The 20532-nt window shown below is 47.8% G+C and overlaps 1 protein-coding gene across 3 annotated transcripts in view; it reads left to right on the top strand.

Annotated features, from left to right (window-relative positions):
- The first annotated feature begins 1145 nt into the window (after positions 1 to 1145).
- The window catches only part of ZNF516 (zinc finger protein 516), a 100803-nt gene continuing 81416 nt past the window's right edge, over positions 1146 to 20532 (top strand). For 2 of the 3 annotated variants that reach the window (XM_075416582.1, XM_075416580.1), the window contains exon 1: positions 1146 to 1227. The gene's annotated coding sequence lies outside the window, so the exon portion shown is untranslated. Of the gene's footprint in view, positions 1228 to 1320; positions 1394 to 20532 lie in introns of those variants that run through there. The other variant, XM_075416581.1, reaches the window with a different exon arrangement.

Here is a 20532-nt window from a genome sequence, read left to right as displayed (position 1 = left end):
CTATTCAAATCAGCGCCGATCGTTAATCACACATAGCTTACGTTTTATGATTCGTGTATCCTTCATCACCGACTTTCCCTCTCGCCCGCTTCCCCCGCCCCCCCCCGACCCTTCCCTTTATCCCGAGGGGTCAGCATTGGGAAGGGCAGGGTCTAAAGCCCCCCTCCCCGCCCCCCCAATTTTGTTTTCTTCTTTTTGCCAGCGATGCCGGAGTCTGAAGTGCAAGGCGGGGGTGGAGGGAGGGAGGGGGGCGCGGAGCCGGGCGGGGGGGGGGCTGGGAGCCGGGGTGCCCGGGGCGGGGAGGGGACGGGGGGTCTCCCCGCCGGCCCGGGGCGGTGGCTCAGGGCGCTGCGAGGCGTCGAGACAACACCGACCCCTCCGTCAGAAGTCCTCCGGGTCGCTTCTACGTCACCGCACGTTACGAGACAAAGAAAGGGGGCGGGGGGGGGGAGCCTCCACCCGCTCTCTGCCTCTCGGAAGCCTCGGCAGGCCGAGAGGGGCTCTCCGGCCGCGGGCGGAACGCGCTCCCCTCGCCCGGGGCGGGCGCGCTTGGCGGGGTCACGCCGGGCTTGGCAGACACGCAGGGAAGCCAGGATCGAACGTTTCGGGCGCAGGAGTGGTGCTGGGGTTCTGTTGCCTGCGTTTTGTTGGGTTTTTGTTTGGTTTTTGTTTTTTTGTTTTTTTTCTTTAAAAAAGCCATATGGCAGATTGATTCGTTCGGTCTTTCAACTTCCCCGGCGCGGCTGCCGAGCTGTATTCCTCTTTGATCTTGCTTGAGGACTTCAATGTTGTTGTTTCGGCGCGTTTCGATAGACCCATAAATATTTTACCAGTGGAATTCGCACCCCCCCCCCCCCAAAAAAAAAAAAAAAAGGAAGGGGGGGTGTGCGTGTGGGAAGTTTCTCACAGAAACGCATCTGGGGCAACCCCAGCCCGCACCTTTCGCAGCGGCGGTAGGCGGGAAGCCGGGGCGGGGCGGCGGGCAGAGGCGCACCCCCCCCCCCCAACCCCCGCGCCCCAACTTCTCGCCCCACCGACGGCGGCGCCGGGCGCGCGGGCCCCGCACCCGCCGGTGGGCGGGGCGGGGCGGGGGCCCGGGCGGGCCGCCCCCGCCCCGCGCCAGTGGAGCCGCGCGGCGGATCATGTGCAGCGGGCTGCCGCTCGCGTGCGCCTTCACCTTCGGGGCGGCGGGCGGCTCCGCGCGCCCCTCCCCGAGCGCCGGGCGAGGTGAGGGGCGGCGGGGCGGGGCGGGGTCGTCGGGCTGCGCCCACGGGGGGGGGAAACTTCGTGCCCCCGGGGAGCGGGGACCGTGCTTGTGTCCCCCCCCCCCGGGTGACCGGAGCGGCTCCAGAATGGTAACTTCGCGCTGCTTGGCCGGGAGGAGGAGGTGGAGGTCGGTTTCCCGGCGGTGGCGGGGAGGGGGGGGGCTTGCGGGCTCCCGGAGCCCTTTTGGCTTTCTGCGCCCCGTCGGGGGCGGACCGCGATATTAATCCGTTAAGAAACAAAGAACAAATTGCCTGACTTGGAAGTAAAACGCTTCGGCTGGCGAAGGCGGGTGGTGGGGCTTCCAGCCCCGAGCGGCCACTTGGCCACTTAAATTATGGAGTGGGTTATGGAGTGGGTTGGTGTGTTCCTTCCCCCCCCATGGTGTTGATTCAGCGTGTGCGCGAGACGCCCGGTGTCCGTCCGTCGTCCCGTGTGTCTGTGTCCCGTCCCCCCCCCGCGCTGTTTTTCAGCGGCTCCGCGACGGGAGCGCACGGTTTGGCGAAGGAAGTTGGGGGCGGGCGGGCGGAGAAAACAATTATCCGCGTACGGGCGGCGAGCAGGACAATGATCCCGCAGCCACTGTGTCCAGGAGAGGAACACGGCCCGTTTGGTGCGGGTGGGGTGGGGAGAGAGGCAGGGAGTTTATCTGCTAACAGAAAGTGTGCGGGGGGGGGGGGTCGAGGGGCAGAGAGGGAAGGAGAATAGCGCAAAATGCCTGGGACTGCATTATTTCTATAAAAGCTTTCCTGCTCCTCCTCGTCCCTCCCCCCGCTGCTGTCCTCGGCGGCGATGAGCGTTAGCGCCTGGTCGCGATCCCGGGCGAGTTGGGGAAAGTTGGGGTGGGCGAACGCGGCCGTGCGGGGCCGGGGTGGGCTGCCGGTAGCGGCGGGGCGTGACAGCCGGCCGGGGGGGTTTCCCCTCCTTCCCCTCCGCCGGCAGCCGCCGGAGGCGATCCGCGGGTTTCAAGCCGAAAAGCGTCGGGTTTGGGAGTCGGGCGGCGTGTGTGAGGAGCGTGGACAGGCGAGGAGCTGCCGGGGAAGGCGCATTGTGCGCGCCCGCCGCTCCCCCTCGGCGTTACCCCTGCGTGGGTACGGGGACGCTCGGGCACCGGCCGTGCGAACGTGGGTTTTCGCCGGGACCACGCTCTAAACGTCGATTCTGGCCTTTATTTAATCCAGATGCAGGGTTCCCCTCCCCCGGCTTCTTCTCTGCCCCCCCCCCCCCCCCCCCCCCTTTCGCTGCCGTATTGTTGGTTTACATTTTCTGAAAAGGCGACTGGTGTAACCTGTGGAATTTGAAATGCAAATAAAAGCCTGTGGGAGTTGAGGCAGAACAAATCAGCATTTATAAAAGTGAAAAAGATTTAATGTCTTTGAAACCATTGCGAGATTTTTTTTTTTTTTTTTCCAATCAAGAACCGAATCGTGACGTCAAGTCGTTTGGGAAAGATTTTTTTTTTTTTCTTTATTTTTAATGTCTGAAACGCGGGTATGCGAAGTGCTTACAGGAAAAACAGATTACAAGATTAACATCTGTTAACATGATCGTTTATCTCCAGCCAAAAATAGGTCAGCCCTTTCTTAAGGAAACACGATTGCTGGGCGCATGATTAAATAATGAAATTAGGCTGATGAGTTCATAAATTAGACGCTGTGCCGACGCGCGCTAGGATCCGACCTGCGACAAAAACACGTAATTCGGGGACCGCCGGAGAGCGGTGCGGGGTCAAAGTCCCTTTTTGGGGAGAGGCGCAACTCTCGCCGCCTCCCCCCCGTCCCCCCCCCCCCCGTCCCCCCCCCCCGCCCCTGTGCCGCCGGCAGCGTCTCGCCGTCCGGGAGCCGAACTCTTTCCCTGCCAGCGGAGAAGTTTCCTCGGTGGGGAGGGGCGCGGGGGGGACTGCCGCGGGGCGGGGGGGGGGCCGGGGACGGACGGACGGACGGACGGACGCGCCGCGGAGCCCCCGCCCCGCCGGGGCGGCTCCAGCCCGCGGGCCCGCCCCCTGCCGCCGCCCGGCCCCGCCCCTCTCCGCCAGGCCCCGCCCCCCCGGCCCCGCCGTGGGACGAGCGGCCGCCGGGGGTGGCCCGGCGGTGCCATCGATACTTTTAATTTTTTTTAATATTATTTTTTTTGAGGGGGATTCGTTGATTTCTGGAGGAAGATCGCGGCTGTTCAGGGCTGTGGGCTGGCGGCCCTGCTCTGGGCGGGCTCCTCGGTGGCCGGGGAGAGGTCCCAGAAGGCTGCCCAGCGAAGGGCCGCTGCGCCTTGGCCCCGTGCCACGGGCTTTATTTCATGCTTGCTGCACTAAATGAGTTAACAGCCGAAGGGTTTTTCATTAACTCGGCTTGGCAACCGTGTATTTGGTGTGTGTCCCCCCCCTCCCCAAAAAAAAAGAAGAAAAAAGAGAAATGCATAATTTCAAGCAGAAGCTGAATGGCAAAACGTGGGTTGAATTGGGGGGAGGTTGTCTGTTTTTCAGACTCTTCTGTCAGATTTCCTTTGTGCCCCCCTCCCTGCGCAAGGCGTGTGGGTGGGTTGATAGCTGAGAGTTTTGTGTTGCGGGGTGTGTGCATGCCTTGATTTCTGACCGTTGCTTTCCCACGCTGTGTTAAGGCCCGGTCCGTCCCAGAGGGGACCAAGCAGGAGGATGCTGACCCTGAGGGAACGCGGTGACCTGCAGCTGGTTCCCTCTTATCCCCCCTCCCCAGCCCCGCGGGGATGCGTGGATGGGGCCGGGAGGGATGTGGGTGTCTGTATGTCCATGCTGGGGGGCTGAGGGGAGCTGCTGCGTGCGGGGCAGGGTGGTGGTGGGGTGTATGTGTGTGGTGCAGGGCCGGGGCCGGGGTGTGCTGCATCGCTGCACACAGGCTAGATGTGTGCGCCGGGATGGGGCTGGCGTGGGTGTTCGGGCGTGCTGCGCTGGGGCGGGGGCGTGGGTGTGGGGCTGTGTCCCACCGACGGGTGCGGGTGGTGGTGGGCGCGGGCGACAGCCACACAGCTGCTCCTCCAGTGAGGCCCCTCGCTAGTGTCCCCCAGGCTGGCTGCTGCTGACGGGCCAAAAATAACTGTATTGAGAGAGGTGTTGGGTGTTTTGGAGGGAGAGCAGCACCGGGCAGGGGTGGTGGTGATGGGAGCGAAGGTTTAATCGAGGCAGGGAGTATTTTGTGAGTTTTGCCCCTGTAATTTTGTCCACGGCGGCTGGCCGGGGTGAGTCATCTCTCGGTGAGTGCTGCCTCTTTGTTTCCCGCCAGTGTGTCCTCCAGCCCTGTCACAGCAAACCCATGGCTGGCCATCCTGGCTGTGCGCCGCTCCGCACACCCCATCTTCTCCCACCGGACAGTGAGAAGGGGTGGGCTGCAGAGGTTTTCGGTGCTTTCCCCCTGGTGAAACTGGAAGCTGAAGTTGTGCAGGAGCACCTCTGGTGTAATTAGTATTACTGTGCTGCTATTCCAGGAGACATCTTTAGTTTCACAAAAGTAGCTGACATAGCCATCTTGAGTGAGCGCTGTACGATAAAGTCATTTGTGTGGAGCTTTGTGTTACTGGCGTGGTGTGCACCTTTACGAGCTCCTGGTGTAAAATATTTTTTAGGTATCTGGAATAATTCTTGCCTGGGACTTATTTTCAAGCCTTTAGTTTCTATAAAACTGAGCGACGTCAGAGTGCCATCTTGTTAGTGATAAGTACTATGTGGTGTCTGTGAACAATAGGGCATTATAACCCCCTTCTAAACTGTTCGTTGAATAAGCAAAGATGACGCTTGCAAAAGAAAAAAAGAGAAAAAATAAACTTTGGTGAGAACAACATTGTCTTAAGGAATGATCCAAAACACGTTTAAAGAGAGGAGCGATATTTCTTAGAATGGCTCCTATCTAAGCTCAGCATGACTTTCTAAATTGCTGTAGGTGACTGAAGCAATATGCATCAAGAGCTGCATACAGTCCCTCTGTGAATGTGAATAACGACTTCTCTGTGCATCGTAGAAAACTGTTCACACCACTAAGGTGAACCCTACCTATTGTTGTTTGCAAGTGGCCTCGGTGACAGTATAGCTGGCCAGCATGGAGCAACGGCAGTGACACTCCACTTTTGTAGATTAAAGTTTTCCTGTGACAGTGACTAATGTCTTTGCTTTGAAAATCAGGTTCATCGTATGCTTTTATAGTTGGTCATAGTATCGTGCTGTCACCAAGATTTAGTAATAGCAGCTATCAGTACCGAAATACTCGTTGAAGGGGTGAAAACGATTGTACTGTTGTTCTGAATCTCTGCCTGTTGAACTGCCCCGAAGCGCAGCCATCCCTCATTTTAGCAAAGGAGGATGTTGAAGTCTTAACGCTTTACAGATCTGCTTCGGAAGCAGGGATGTTGGCCTCAGTTGAAAAATGAGTAGCCTCTAAAATGCACCTTGCTATGTGTGCTTGTGTGGCTAGTACCAGAGGGAGCAGCCTGGAAAAGTATCTTTGGATCAGTGATGTAGTCACTAACTCTTGCAAATTTTGGGCAGTCTGTTCATCAGTTTGTTTTGTTTTTTTTAAGGTCTTTATGTGCAGGTGACTTCAACAGAGTTATCTATAGTTATCTGTGATCTTAACTGGTGACTTCTACACTGAGATCCCATCTGATGGAGGGCATCTACACTTAGTGTGATCCAAAACTTGTCAACTTTGACAGACCTCACTTGTGTGAAGACTTGAATTCATGGCAAGTACTTCCAGGCCTTCTCTGGAATTACATACAGTATGCAAAATGAGCCAATGCGTAAGCTTTTGTGAGACCAGTGACTAAGTCTGTATATGTGTACTCAAACTGGAAAGCTGGGTTTGACTATATTGTTTCTTAAAGTCATCAAAATAGAAAGCTGAAATACAAAGTGATTGCATTTTGCAGGAAGTAACTTGTCCGAGCTTGCAAATTTTACAAGTAAAATGTGCCTGTTTTAAGTTTTTGAGACACAAGTATGAATTTGTAGATACATACCTTTTCAGCCTGAGTGGGCATTACACTTCTGTGCAGAAAGAGGAAATGGACTGCTACTGGTTTTTATCGCTGTATGGTGCTCCTCAGTTGGGTGAGAGTGTGTACAACCATCCTATAAATTGACTTGTCGCTTGTAAGCCTGGTGCTGTCCCCTAATCAGCATGCTTGCCGCTCCCATTGACTGCTGGGAGTTGCGTGAGGGTGTCTGGGTGGAATTACAGTTTCTGTATGCAAATAGCAGAGCTTGAAATCCTTAAGAATATCGGCAGTTAATCATCTAAAACTTACTAGAGTGCTTTTTTTTTTTTCTTCCTATTTTTTTTCTGTAGCTGTAAACTTATTCCAGATAGTTAATCACTGCATGGCAAAAACCAGCAATAAAAAAAAGTCACATTTATTTGATTAGATATCTGCAATATAAATATTTGAACCTTGGAGCAGCATTGCTTTTTCAAAGCAGACATCTTACATGCTGCAAATGTTTATGCACTTCAGTGCTAGGATAAAGCTGTTCTGACTCAGTCACTGAAGAGAAAATTCTGTTTTTTCAGTTACCCGCTGTAACTGCACAGTGACTCTCTGAGTGTCAGCAGTACCGTGCTTCGGAGTTAGAACAACTTCGCAGATAGCAATATTTCTCGATTGTCACATACTTCTGCATTAAAAGTAAATGACACTTCCTTTCCTTTTCCAGCAGGAACGATTCTAGTAAATACTATGTTAGTGAGCCCACATTAAAACATGCTGGCGGATTATGGTCCAGGTAGTTAACATTGCCGTGGCTTTCATTAGGATGATGACTTCATTGCAAGTGTTTACTTTCATTACCTAACTGTTAGTCAGCAAATGTTCAGTCTCTTGATCTGCTGAACCTGCTTTGCTATTTGAAGCTCATGAGCTCTGGGGTTTTTTTTTTTTTTGATGCTATGATTACTCAATGTCAGTTATTCATTTTTTGATGTTGTTTACATCTTGGTTATCTGTAGAGGCAGATCAGCGTTGTTACACACTTCACATTAGCAGTTTCTCCTTGCGTTCCTGAAACTGTATTACGGCAACAGCGCTTATGCAAACGGACTCGGGGCATTAAGCATATGTTCTGAGATTAAATTAGTGTGTGGATGGACACCACTTGCATCTCTTAAGTTGCTGCCAAACTATTTGTTGCCTAAGAAGTTCTAGCAGGTATTTTATAGCAGTAGCATTGGGCTGCTGTAAGCTAATTTGTTTGTTAACCGCTCCCGAGTTGTGAGCTAACATTGCAAATAGTGCCTGTTGCAGGGACACTGGGACAGTGCCTGTCTACACGGTGACAACGACGTGTTAACGAAGACACTGGTCTAAACTGTTTTGAGTCTTAGGTCGTGGAGGAGCAGAGGGTTTTTACTCTGGATTCAAAACCACTTACGTTCTGATGACTACTTAAAATCCATTTCTGCTAACCTTTCATTAAAGTGATTGCTTCTGGAAAAGAATTTAATTTGTATCAGCAGGATATTGCGTAGCTTAACGCTTGTTCACCCAAATCCACATTTCATTATGGGCTGTTACAGAAGCCAAAGGCCGGGCATTGCTGTTGTACAGTCGTCATAAACCCAAGGTAACTTTAGTAGAGTGACTCTGAATTTACAGGGCTGTGTGGGGGGGTGAATTTAGCACACAGCACTTAGCTCCTAATTAAAGCTTATAGTATTACATCCTTAATCAGGGCACTCTTACAATCTCTAAGAAATTGCTTTTTTCTTTGTCTACTCTTCTCCCTTTTCTTTGTTGTCATGTTGCTGTACGGCATTGGGAGCTTGCTTCTCTGTGTCAGGGCCGTCATGTTTACGTCCCAAAGCAAGTGTTTTCCAGCAGTGTACTCCAAATTGCAAAGTAGAATAATTTTGTGGCTCCCCAAATCTTTAAGGCCAGTTTCTAAAGTGATCTAGGTTTTAATCTTCTTTCCAAAGTAAAACAGAAACTACAAAGCATGTGTAATTACAATTTGTAGCTATTTTTAGACCCCTGACATGTTTCAATTACAGTATAATGATAAAAGCAAATACTCAGCATAGAGGCTAGACAGACAGTTTTCAAACCAACAGCATCCGCTCCAGCTACCCTGTGTGTATTGTTTGCTTTTTTGTTGTTGTTGTTCTTTTTGGTTGGGAGTGTACCGAAACGGTATGTTTCAGTACATGATTGGGGGGGTGCAGAGAAAACGAGAGCTCTGTCTATCGGGCAGGTCCTGTTGGGAGTGTTTGCTGAAAATCGGATCATATGTCAGTGAGTTTTAACGTATTGCGCATACACACACGCATGCTTTGCTTTTCCGGCAGGTAAAAGAAAGGAAGAATGGTGAGTTGGCTTGTCATTATTTTTACACTGCATGAAAGTGCTCATGTAGGCTTATTACAGGGATAAAGCTGACTTAATAGTAATTTTTCCCTTCTCTTTTTAAAAAAGATGGTGAGCAGTGAAGTGGCATTAGTTCTCAGTGAAGAGAGAGGGAGAGACTGGTGGAAATTGAGGTGGTTTAGTCACAATTGTAGCCTTGTTTTAAAATAATCATGTTTGTTTATTTAAAAATAGATTTGGGAAAGGAATTAGCCATGTTCTTTGTTTTTAAAAGGGTAACGTATGTGCAGTCACCATATGGTAGCATTTAACCCATATTGTATGAGCTGACAACAAGTCACATTTATGCTCTGATTTATTTTAGTGTTTCAGAATGTTCTTTTTCTGAAATCTAGTACAATAAATGATGCATTTAGGATTGTGCAATGTAACTGTGTCTTTAGCTGTTTTGCCTCATTGTTGTAATGATACCAGGTTCATGAGTAAGCAATTTTAATTTTTCACCCTGCTGAAATAATTTACTTAAGAAATAGTCAGTCTCTGAATGTTGAAATGATTTGCGGGAAGAGTTATGAACAATAGCCAGTGACACGGTGTGTTGTAAAAGGATCGCGGGGCGAGGTGTTACGGTCGGTGCTGGCTGAAACTAGAGCTGCTCCTTTGATGGTTGAGGATGTGCTTGGAAAGACTTCCCCCCCCCCCCCCCCCCCCCCAGTCTTTGCACAGAGGTTGCTTAGTTTTCTGTTTTAATGGATGCATTCTGGCTTTCCTGGTGGTAGACTTTGAGGCACCTGTGTTGGTGAGCTGGTACCAGTATTAGCAGCCACAAGTATGATAAAACCATGAGTCAGGCAGCTTAAGGATTGTCTTAAGTTAGGGAAATAAGGTCTCTTATTTTCCCTTTGGATTTGGAGCCCCTGGGAGTTGTATTTTTAGGCTTTCTTTCCCCCGTGCCACCCTAGCTGGGTGTATCTTCAGGCTTTCAGGAGAGGGGGCTCCGCTCGGCAGTCCCAAGGAGCGCGGTCAGTGGGAGGTAGCCCCATACAGTGCATCGCGTGAGAACTTCCAAAAGTCAGTGGCTCTCCTCGGTGAGGTACCAGTTGCTCACCATCTGTTTCTTAAAGTCGTTTCTTTTAACCTCGGAGTACAAAAATATTTCAACAAGGTTATTCATGTGTTTATGTGAAGTGTCTATAAGTGTACCGAAAAACTGCTAAGCTTCTAATTTCAACGTGGTGTTTGAATACTAATGTATACCAATTAGGAGTGGCTGACGTTGTAATTTATAGAAGTTGAAAGGAGCATTAAACACCGCCCTTCCAACACTAAACACAGCTTTTCCTCCTGTGTGTAGCTGCTTACGTGAAACCAAGGGTCTGTCTTCCAGGTTGTTGTGCTAGCGCATTGATGCATCCTTGGGTAAACTACCAGTCTTGTGTATTATCATGTCAGCCCCTTTGCAGCATCCTGTGTATAATTGTACCTTTAGGTGATTAGCACAATGCTTGCTTGGTACTGTTTTTAATGATTCTGTGGCTGCTTATTTTAAGAGCTTTTTAGAGAAGCATTTTCATCACTACTGAGAAAAGCCGTACAAAATCTATAAATACTTGCTCTAATTAGATTTGCTCTGTTTCTTTTTTTTTTTCTGCTGCCCTCCGATAAATTTTACCTCTGTAATGAATGCTGTGTTCTTCAATGCATAATTTATATTGACATTAATAATGATAGTTGAAGAATGTTTTAATGCCAGTTTGAGAAAACATGACAATTTACGTTGATACCCCAGGTCCCATTAAATTTGAACAGATTTTAGTAGAGAGCGCCGTGACTGTCAGTGGTATGATGGAATAACCCACTTCTTCTCATTGTGGCAAGCATATTAGAGAGTTCATCTTATCATGAACGGTACATACCAGGTGTCAAGTGACATGCCAGACACACAGCTTTGCTTCTGAATGACTCTTTCCAATTAGAAAGTAATGGCTTTAACGGGATCAACCAAGTAATCGGAGTCTCTCAGTTCTCCAGTGCCAGGAGGTGTATATTTGCAAATGTTATTTATCTGCTCTTCACTGAGTTGCAGAATTGTTGGTAACCTTGGGTAAATTTAGGCTGGGGGGGAATACTCTGTGGAAATTGTGGGATTAATGGTTTAGCAGTTTGGATTAAAAATAGTCTCAGCAAATTACCCTGTTGATACTGAAGCCAGAATCTGTTAATGGGTTTACAAGCAGATTGGTTTATCAGTCATTTATTTTCTAGGTTGATTAGGGATTATAGGTTGCCATGTATTTGTATCACGAAAGTAAGCAGTGCAAAAGGCTAGGAGTGCTAATATTTCACTTTGAAGTTTCATAAACTTAGAAGGAGAATGTCTGGAGCTCAGAAGTGTCTTCTAGACTGTGGGCAGCCTTTTCCCCCAGATTTTGGTGCTCTGAAATGGATGTTTAAGGAGCCTGGGTATTGTAAAGGGATGGCTTGACTTGTTAAAAGTCTGAAAAACGGAGCGAAAGCAGTAAGGCGACCTGTGAAATTCATGCAGGCCACTACGCACGACATTTTAAATGCCTGTTGCTGAATTGTGTGCTGTTAATGTCTCCTGCTGAGAGAGTGCAGAACTTTGGGCATGTTTTAGTCATGATATAATGTATATGATGTGCAGTCTATGTAGTGGACTGATGACTTCTGTGTGTCCTGTTCTAACCTGCAAACAAGTGGTCTTCATGTTTACCCCTGCATAACAAAGTCTTTTAACTCCCACCAGTATATTGCAGGTCATGCGTTTGCTTTTCAGCTAGGCACAGAATTGCAAACCAGGGCATCCCATCTGAGTCTTCATAAAAAGATGAGAACCACGAAGGAGTCCGTGAGGTACTACTCTTATCTTCTGCTATCTAGCTCAGTAGGCGCTGTGGCTTTCACACCCTTTGCTGCCTTGTCCTGGTGCACAGCGTGAGATAACCTAGTGACATTTATTGGCTTTTCAGTACTTGCCAAGTGAAGTGCAATGGAATGGCAGGTCAAGAAGATTTCTGTGACTTTTTAGCTAGATTTGGAGCACTACAGAAGACTGGCGGAGAGACTCGTAAATGCTTTTGTTTCCTTGGCTCTGACAGAAAATAAGGGGGAGAACAAGAAGTTTAAGAAGAGAAATGCTGCCCTGGTTTGAAAGAGGAGTGAAAGATATTAATTAAAGAGGAATCCGCTGGGGACTGACCAGTGTGGCAGGCTGAGGAAATGGAGGGGAATGGGGTCCTTGAGATGTAAAGAATCAGGCTAATTCCATACCCTGCTAAAGCCTGGGTCCTCTTCTCCACTTGCAAAAAGCTTGTCCAAGCCTCCTGCAGGCTCTGGGGCTGGTGTCGAGGGGTCAAGGCTTGCATCAGCACACTGCAGAGGAAGACAGATGGCTATCCTCTTAACGTGGCTCTTCTGTGCCTGAGTTTTGCGCTCCCGGGGGGTGGGATTTTGCAGAGATAGCGCAATGGACGTGGTGAAGGATGAGCAGCCTGGTGCAGTGGTGTAGGTGATCCTGCTTCGGCAGGGAGGTTGGACTAGATGACCCACAGAGGTCCCTTCCAACCCTGAATATTCTGTGATTCTGTGAATGGCAGGATCAAGAAGTTTGAAGTGTGGATTAAGCCCTCTTTCCTGCAGGTTGTTGTGCAGAGCAGCACAGGTTACTCTGCGGCATGTAGGGGCCCTTTGGTGGTCCTGCTGGCTCAGTAAGGTCGGGAACGCTGCCCTCTGAGCTGGTGCTTCTGCAGCACGGAGGAAGAGCAACCCTGTCACTCAAGAGAGTCTCTGTCCGCTGTTGTCCCCATGGAAGAGGACACACTCTCTCTTAAACTAAACTCTCTTCAACATTTAAGAAAAAGGATAAGATGATCAGAAGTGCAAGTCTGGCAGCTGAGAAGATGCTAGACACGTAGCAGATTTTTGTTGTTCTTACAAACCCGGTTTAGTCTGCTTCGTTTAGAGTATTTTACGCTTTGGAGAAGAGAACAGTATTTGAAGGACAAAAATCCCAGTTTTTCATTCTGACATGCAAAATGAAATTTTCAGTTTGAGTTTTCTCAGTAATCTTTTAAAAATAAAGTACCTATGTATGTATACGGGTATGTGAATGTGGAAAAAATATAGGAAAAACGGTTTTGTGGAGGACCAATAGAAATGCCCTTCACACAGTTGTCCCTGCGTTACTTCCATGCTCTTAGGGCCTAGTGGATTTTGACTAGTGTAATTCAGAGTTTTGTCATGGAGTCTTACAGCAGATCTGTGAAGTTTATGGAAGACCAGATACCCAGATTTACTCTTTGTGTAATTCCACCACCAAGGTTGCGCCTTGTGTTCGGGACATTAGAGCTGTGCCAAGATGAAGTGGTTGAGTTGTAAAGATCTCTCCAGCGTTTCATGGCTGGCATCAGCGTCAGTCTCCACAGAGGCAGGGAAGAGCTGATGCGAGCAGCAGCTGCAGCAAAAGCTGGAGGAGAGGAAAATGCAGGACGTGAGGAGCTGAACGCAGCCTTATAGGAGAGGTGGATGTAGTGAGACCATGCAGAAATAAGGGAGGGAGAGGATAGGCGTTTGGAGGAGCCGTGGATGTCCATTAAGACTACTGAAGGCAGAGAACCAGTTTCCCCTGTACTTAGGGACAGTGGGTTTCTGTAGGTGGGTGTCTGTTCTTTGTTTCATCAGAAATCACCGTGACAGGAGTCTGGGGTTGTCTGTGTTAAGGTGGTAGAAGGGTCGTGGCCCCTTTGTAATGCTTTTGTTCATGAGCAGTGAGGCTGAGGTGGTGGCTGGAGCTCCAACAGTTGTCGTGTCCCTGTACAGGATTGCTGCCTGGGATGAGTTAACACGGTCTAAGTGAAATCCTGTTTTATTTCACGTGGCACTGGCCTGCCTTGTGGTCTCTGCCATCCCGCAGCAGCACGAGGAGCAGGCAGGGAGTGTGAAGAGCTGTGTGGGAGAAGGATATGGAAGTTCCTGGTGCTTGGTGCCTAGCATGTGTGGTCTTGCTCCATCACCAGGGGTCCTGGGAAAAATTACAGTGCAAGTAATGGTGGGAGTTCTGGAGAGGAGATGTTAAGCAGAAGGAGAAGAGGAGGTTGGCCAAGCACATGTATTTGCATGTGTATGAAGTAACAGCATTTTTCTCCTGCATAGTTACTGCAAGGGACTTAAAACTTGGTTCCCGCTTCACAGATCACTTTATCGTGGGCCCTTCCCTCTTTGTCCTCCAGATCTGCTTGGCTGTGCAATTCCCCTTTCCCGACTGCTGCGCGCTCCTTAGCTGGTGTCAACATTCAAAACCTGAAAGTGGTGGAGACTTGGGATGAGTGGGTGGATGTGGCATGTTGAGCATGAGAGTTTTTGGAGGAGGAATATGAAGCGGAGCAGGTTTGCGTTCAGGATGAAAATGGGAGCGATCCGAGTGTTGCAAGGGGCCCGTGAGAAGGACAGGGCTATGCTGCGAAACCGGGCTGTTGGCACAGGAAGGCTGGCAGGATGGCAGGTGGGATGCTGACAGCCACCTAAGGCTGATTAGTTTTTAGCACTGGTAACAAACTTCCTTGAAAAAGGAAACAAAGAAATTCCTGTGAATGAATAGAGTTGGTTAGAACTAGCTAGGTTTGTGAGACATGCGTGTCAGCAAAACCAGCCATTAAAAAAAAGCACTTGGGAAGTCTGTTATTCATCCCACGTCTTTTCTATGAATACTCTTGAATCTATCCTGAAAGCACGTTTTCTAGACATGGCTACTGCTATGACCTTAACTCTTGATTACTTTTACAAAGAATGTGCTGGGTATAATGTTTCTGATCCTTAGAAAGAAGTAGTAACTTAATGTTTTAAGCATTATGAAGGAGATAAAATGAGGACACGCAGCAGTTCCTTCTTCCAAACTTCTGTAGTTGTGTTCAGTTCCTTTTGCTAACAGTTGTTCTCTAAATCAAACCACAGCATGATCATCAGGTAAAGGTGTGTGGGAACATGTCAGGCATCTGTTTTTATCTGACATGAAGTCAGCGGTTTAGGTTTACAGAAGATTATCATTTATCAGGACAGTATAATTACAGCTGTTGTCATACGGTGGCACCCAGTAGCAATGATGATGTGTTGCTGTTGTTCCGGGATGTGTACAAACACATAGCAAGAATCGGTCCCTGGACTTGATTGCATCTTCTCTGTGTACATGTGGTTGTATGGATCCATTAATGGGTCATTAAAATTCTTCAAAGCATATCTGCTGTCAAATTAAATGCTAATAAATGTCTGTTAATTATCACAGCCCTCTTCACAATAGTAAGTTATTAGAATTGAATTTACTGTTTATTTTACTAGAGTAGAGGGGAAGCCAACTGCATCATTTGATCCTCAGCTGGCGTTTGAATGTGTATCCACAATACGAGGCAAAAATTTGGCAGTAGTCTTCACGGTACTGAAGGCTGCCTGCGTGTTGATGCTGTGGAAGCGCTGTCCGCTCTCCTCCAAACTCGTCTGGTTTCTGTGCAGGGACCGGTCCTGCCTCCAGCTTGCAAGAGAGCAGCACCGTGGGCCTCGGGTTCCGCATTGCCGTGCGGGTGCCCAGGATTGTGGTCAATGCCAACGTACCTGGGTCATCCCAGAAATTAACCTGCCAGCTACCTGGAAAAATGAGGGTCGTTCATCTGTATGTTAGCCATCTTTGTATCTTTTAGAGGGGTAAATAGTGGAAGGATGGCAGTGAAGTCACACAAGAGGTGAGAGCAACCAAGGAGCAAAACGTTGGGCGTGCCGTGGGTGTATTCATACGAATGCAGCGCTCACCTGTGGGGTAAAATGCAATTTTCCTCCACTGCTAAGATAACTCTGCTTTTGCAAACAGCAGTAGCAACTTTTTGGTTTTGGTAATTCAGCTTATTAGTAAGAGCTGTGTGGCACAGTAAATAAGAACAGATAACAAAGCTCACTTTTATGTATTTTCTGAGCAGTGCAGCTGGGAGTAAAGTGGTGCCGTATCCCATGGACATGTAAATGGCTTTGTAATTTCTTCTAGACGCTGGTCAGAAAATGATACAAATTCCATGGATTTAGGACTTTGTATCAGCTTGACTCCAGAGACTAAGCCTTGCTCAGTTACTCTGAATTTCATTGGTGTTTCTCCACTGACTTCAGTTGTGTTAATTTAAACTTACATCAGCGTACATGAGACCAGAGGTTAGCACTGAGTGTGCTAAATATGCACTGTGGCATAGAAAGTGTAGCAGGATGGAACGGGACTCAGGCAGTAGAAGGAGAGATGCTAACGGCATATATCTTGTGCCTCTGCATATTTTACTTCAACCCTGTACTCCCTGCGTCATGTTTAGTCCTGGTGTAGGTAGGTACAGCCTATGCTGAGGTTATTCCTACCTCAAGGTCGTGGCATAAGGTCATTCATCTCGCTTTCTGACTGCTTGTCCCTGTAACCCATGCTGCCTTGTAGGTTGCTGATGATTTGATGGCTTTTATGTAGTCATGTCTGCTCCTGTGCATGTGCAGACACACACACATGCACGCACTACTACAAAATAAAACCTTTAAAGCCCTCATTGAGTAATCTGTACTGACATCAGTGAGCACTTCTTACTCATCTGAGGAGTCTTGCTGACTGCAGAGGCACCTTCTTGTAAGAGTTTGCCAGTGCTAGCAATGGTTACTCAGCCGGGCCCCATAGGGTGGTGTTATGACTCAGTCACCCTAAGCTTGGCATAGCCTGGGCACACACACACCCAAAAAGTGTTGGTATTACCAGGCCAGGACTTGGAAAATGTGGAATTGTTGGTTTCACTTCTGTTATTGATAACTGGCCATCTCTTTGAAAGCAGGCAGACAGAGTACCTACAGCCTCGTAGGTACAAGTGCCTCCTTGGCCATGCGCGGTCGTGTAGAATGCGGCGTGCTTGACAGCATGCTGTGATGCACTTCTGTCCTCTTCCCTCCTCTTCGTACTGGTGGACTGGGTTCTCCTCGACTCTTTGCCATCACTAGTCACTGACGTGGAGATTTCAGGGGTGCAAGTCTGGCCAAGTTTGGTCCTCTGTGTATACAGGACTTACACCTGCGTATTTGTTTAAAGTACAGGTCAGTTGTTAAGAGGAAACGGTATGTGACTTGTTACACAATAGGAAAACAAAGGCAATACTACCATGATGATGACTTTAGAAATGGACATTGTATTCTTTAGTTCCTCAGATATGACAGAAGATGCCTAGCTAAATATTGTTAAAAAACATACTTCCTCACTAGAACAGCAGTAGGTGTATGATACAGTTAATGCCAAAGGTAAGAACGCAATTTAGTATAGGGACTTAGGAATCCTATAGTCATTCAGTATTTCTGCTACTCTTATCTTGGTAAAGAGCAGAAGATTTCCTTTTTCTTTTCTTCCCCTTCCCCTACTTCCAGTTTTGCACAAGTACATTGTTTGTAGTCCTCTGTAGTTTTGAGGTTATACGTTAGCAAGCACCATATTACTAACCCTTGCCAAGTCCGGTTTCATTTTTCGTAATCTAAACATGGTATATACATATATGTGTGGGGGGGAAAAAGTCATGGATTTATTTTAAAGCTGTAAAGGTGGACATGTGGTGCTGGCAAGAACCAGAGTGTACCCTAAGGCATCCTTACATTGCCAGTTGGGATTTGAGCTTTTATACAAGTAAATTTTATTGGCTAGGTTAAAAGCCAAATTCATTGAACCAAATTAATCTCTGGTTCGTTTCCAGTGTTGGCAGAGTTTAACCAGGGATAAATGTAGCTGTTTGGTTAAACATTAAAGGATGTTATTGATTTGATATTTTTAAACTAATATTAGAGAGAGCTCAAAATTAAATAGGTTTTGAAGTTTTTGCATGGGGTGGCCATGCTGCCAGTAATAAAATCGATCTAATTTTATATATTTATTTAATCAACATACTTGCTAGGAGTACAAAGCTTGTAATTTAACACTCATCCTTGGTCTGGCAAGCTGATCCGCGTAGGCAGATGTTAGTGACCACTCTGAAACCTACTGAACTGAGTGCAAAGATTTGCTTATGTGGGTCAGTCTGTACAGCCAGGGGTTTAGTTTCAGAGGCAATTAACGATTCAATGTTGCCTAATTTTAGAGCTTAAATAACTGCTTTGCTTATTCTAGAGAAGAAACACTGCTTCTCTTTGAGATGTTCATAACTAGGGTGTAGAGCCAGGTAATCTACGTTAAATGGCAGGAGAAAGTTTGTCTACTGCATGAAACTGCTATATTTATGTATCAACATAACTTGTGCGTTGGTTTATGGCTTCAGAGTCCTCCTGGAAGTGTCACAAATCCGCAGTGCCCCCGAGTGCTAGATTTAGCACTTGACCCTCAGATGTAGTTTTCAGCTCTATAAAGTGTCTGGTTCCTTACAGCTCCCCACTGGCCATGTTCTTCAAGACGCTCAGGTGCTTGCTGCCCTTCCTGAAGTCAGCTGTGATTTGCGCTCAGTCAGAAGGGTCTCAGGCAGCCCAAACGACAAGCATTGCAGTTATCCTAATGGACGCTGTCATCTTCAGGATGACTTAAAAGCCTGTATGGGTCTATAATGTGACAGGGGTGTGCAGGCTAGCCTGCTGCTGCTGCGGGTCCGGGCTCGGGTCGTGGCTGATGTTTCCACCTGGGTACCTGCAGTACAGCAGAGCGTGTCTGCTGCAGCTGCGGAGTCGGGGAATCCTGAAGGAGCAGGCTGGAGTGTTTGCTCCCCTGGATTTCTGTAAAAGCAATGAGGAGAAGGTGAAAGAAGGTTTAGGAAAGCTCAAATACTGACTTGGGTAAAAGAAACAATTTAAGAAATGCACTGGTGAGATAGCATAGGTGAGATCTTGCCGTGTTACTCCACATGCCCAGTCGTGACAGCAGGAGCGGTTGAGCAGGGAAGCGCGTCACCACTCCTTTCCCTGAGTTTTTTGTGCTGCAACCCCTACACAGATGTCTTTTGGCCAAAACTTTCTCTCTGGCATCTCTTTAGGAAGCATGTTTTGACACTGCGCGCTTGCATATGCACTTAGAGGGAGTCACTGCACGTGTCACTGCAAAGAAGACTCTTCTCTGGTGTGCGGTTGGAAGACTCCAAGGCGAAGAAGTCAGTGAGAATTACTTGTTCTTCTTAAAGAAGTAACTAACTCATCCTCCTGAAAACCGCGTAAATGTTAGAAAATAATGTATCAACATTGGGTTTATCTGGGGAGAGGCGGTTCATTTTAATACAACAGGTTTGTTTTAAAAAGTTCCAGGTGAAGGACATCATATTAGTAAGTTTTAAAAGTTTCGGCTAATCCAAAATGGTATTTTAACATTTTCAAGGAAGTGCTTGCTGCAGTGTCAGGTACACCATTTTACCCAAAACTCACTACTTTTTCATAGGTGAGCAGTTTTTTGTGGTCTTAGTAGGAATGTGCAAATGTTAAGCTCGTAAGCAACAGTGCTGTATTCACTAGATCCTGTTGTCAGTGTCTGGAGACACATATGGACATGGAATCTTCCCTGTTGTGTAAAAGGAGAAAGACTTTCAGGCTTTGAAAGCAGAATTCAAACTCCATGGTCATCTTCAGAGAGCAAAAAATACACCTTTTTGCCCAGCCAAAAGTAGAGGTGTGGGTTGTGGGGTTTTTTTGGGTTTTTTTAATTGTTCTTTGTTTAAGCACAATGTTATATGCACTTGGGCATGGAGATGGCCATTCGCCGTGACTGTTGGTGGAGAGGTGACCTTAACAGACGTCCTGGGCCAGATCAGTTCCTCAGCCTGCTGTGCTCCTGCTTTCAGGAAAGGGCTGCTGTGAAATGGCTGAGTCCATACTAAGAGAGGTGTGGGTTTGGTTTTGTTTCTTTTTTTTTTTTTTTTTTTTAATCCATGCGTGTTGTTTCTTTTGTGGTTGTGACACTGATACCTGTGAAGACCAGGTCTATTGAGAGACATCATTAACGCGCTGGATGTCCTACGCAACTCTGCAAGGGTGAGGAGGAAGGGATTTGGTTGGGATGTAGCAATTGGCAAGTATGTTAAAATGTGATAAGGCCGAGTTGATGCAATTACCAGGGTGCAGTCAGATTCGGTCCTGCACTTAGTTACTCTTCCTGTGGTTACTGACAGGTGAGGCATCCTGTAGTGTAGCAGGCATCTGCATGTGTGAGCTAGGTCATACAGTGCCTGAGCTTACTGATTTAATGATCTGGAGAGGTTTTACAGTATAACAAAAAGAGTTTGCGTACTTCTTCAGATTAACATGATCTGTCTCTTAAAGTAGGGGATTAGGATGTAATTATTCTGTATTTATAGAACAGTCACTTGTATTGGTGTATGCTAGGTAGCTTATATAAATTTTTCTTTAGCATTGTTTCTTGTTACTTCATTTTTTAAAAACTATTAGGTGGCTAAGAACTTGTGGTTTGTTTTTTTTTTAACTAAAGTTTGAAGATAAGATCAAGCTATTTTTGCCCTCTGTGCGTGGAATGTGACCACTGCAGTGGTGCAAACTGAAATCAAAGCATCGTTTGCTTCATGCTGACCCAACAACATGGAAGTTGTGTCTGTTGCTGGAGTACCTTGTGCTATGCGGGTCACTTGATCATCCTTTCAAGCCCAACGGGCCAGATTTCTTGAGCACCCTAATCCCTTAAAAAAGAGCCCCTGCCCCTTGTGATGTGATGTCTTCATTTGTCACAGCGGTCGTGCAGCAGAAGGCAGAGCCCGGGCGGAGGGTCAGAGGAGGGCAAGGTAGAGATGTTGTAGCTGTGAGGAGGCAGAGGAGGGCAGGGGTACGGTGTGGAGGTGGTGGCTCACCTCTGCTGGAAGCACTGAGATGTTCTTGTTTGAGTTGGGGAGTGCTTTGAAGTCCTCTGGTGGAAAGACTGCCTCCTCACCCCCTGTCTTCACTTTCAGGTGGTAGGTTTTTCTACCTTCG

Source organism: Opisthocomus hoazin, chromosome 3, assembly GCF_030867145.1.
Source record: "Opisthocomus hoazin isolate bOpiHoa1 chromosome 3, bOpiHoa1.hap1, whole genome shotgun sequence".
Taxonomy (NCBI): Eukaryota; Metazoa; Chordata; class Aves; order Opisthocomiformes; family Opisthocomidae; genus Opisthocomus; species Opisthocomus hoazin.
The sequence above is the reverse complement of the archived record's forward strand: the minus strand, read 5'-3'. Positions and strand labels throughout refer to the sequence as shown.